At 57.1% G+C, this 1,423-nt stretch overlaps 1 pseudogene; it reads left to right on the top strand.

Annotated features, from left to right (window-relative positions):
* The first annotated feature begins 1,177 nt into the window (after nt 1-1,177).
* Nucleotides 1,178-1,423, top strand: part of LOC116547249 — a 715-nt pseudogene continuing 469 nt past the window's right edge.

Genomic DNA, 1,423 nt, shown 5'->3' with positions numbered 1-1,423 from the left:
AAAATGAAATCATGTCCTTTGTAGGGACGTGGATGGAGCTGGAGGCCATTATCTTTAACAAACTAACACGGGAACAGAAAATCAAATGTCACATGTTCTCACTGGTAGACCTGAGCACTGAGTACATTTGAACACAACAGGACAACAGGCACAGTGGCCCCCGAGGGTGGAGGCAGGAGGACAGTGAGCATCAGAAAACTAGCCATTGGGTCCTATGCTGATTACCCGGCTGGTGAAATAATCTATACCTCAAATCTCCATGACATGCGATTTACCTGTATGTCAAGCCTGCGCATGCACCCCTGAACCCAAAATAAAAGTGAATGAAGGCTTGTCTTCAGACAAGGTTGCCTTCTGAGGCACTGGGGATTAGGGCACCCCAACACTGGAATTTTGGGCCAGGAGATCAGCCCGGGTGGTTATTCCACTCCCGACTGCCTTTGAACCTGTGGCCCGTGGCTGAGTCCTGTGCGGCCATGCCTTCCCAGGTCTGCTTTTTCACGGCCCCGGACATCCCAGAGAAGCCCAAGCTCCTCCGCATCTCCACGTCTGGCTCCCGCATGCGCGGGGGCTTCTGAGGGCCTGAAGTGCCACACAGCTCAGCATATAGACCCTGCCTCATCCTTCCACTGAGGAGGCCTGGCCCTGAGCTTCCCTCCCTGCCATGGGACGGTCATTCCAAGTCCAGGGGAAGTCCCCCGCGGCCCACACCACCGCCCTCACCACCTGTCCCTCTCCCCACCGCTCCCCTCACACCAGACTGTGAACTTGGGTTTACTCTGCTCTTTCATCTCCAGAGCCCAGCACAAGGGGCCCAGAGCAGAGAGCAGTAGATGTACGTTCTGTGCATGAAGACTCAGACCGCGGCATGAAAGACGCTGAGGGGAGAGACGCAGGAACAGGCCCCGGAGGGGCAGGAAGACGGCGCTTCTGGGAACTAGAGAGAGGTGGGAAGGAGAGAACCGCAGGACAGTGAGCTTTGTGCTGAGAGACTTTGTTTATTTAGAGGGTCAGGATTCAGTCTGGATATACAGAGAGCCAGAGGGATTAGGGCTGATCACACTCCTGGAGGAAGGGGCAGCTGTCAGGGTCCAAGGGGTCTCGCCGCCTCTGGGGCCTCCGGGGGCTGCTTTGGATCGTAAATGAGTGAGGAGCAGGGAGAGGAAGTTCAAAAGTCATGGGCACTGAGCCAGAAGGGGGACCCAGTCCGTTTTGGGAGCTCTGGTGCGGAGTGCATGAAGACAGTGAGGACACTGTGGAGACAGCAGAGCACCAGAGAGCCCAGAGCAAGGAAGCTGGGCAGCCGGGCCCTCCCAGTCAACCACCTGCAGTCTGCGGCCAGACCCTCAGATCTTACACTGGCAGCACACGGGGACACAGCAGCTGGACTGGCAGCAGGATGACCCACAGCCTGAGGAGCAGC

This window comes from Sapajus apella, unplaced genomic scaffold (assembly GCF_009761245.1).
Source record: "Sapajus apella isolate SASKATOON/1434 unplaced genomic scaffold, GSC_monkey_1.0 scaffold2494, whole genome shotgun sequence".
Taxonomy (NCBI): domain Eukaryota; kingdom Metazoa; phylum Chordata; class Mammalia; order Primates; family Cebidae; genus Sapajus; species Sapajus apella.
Note: the sequence above shows the minus strand (reverse complement) of the source record. Positions and strands in the feature narration are given on the sequence as shown.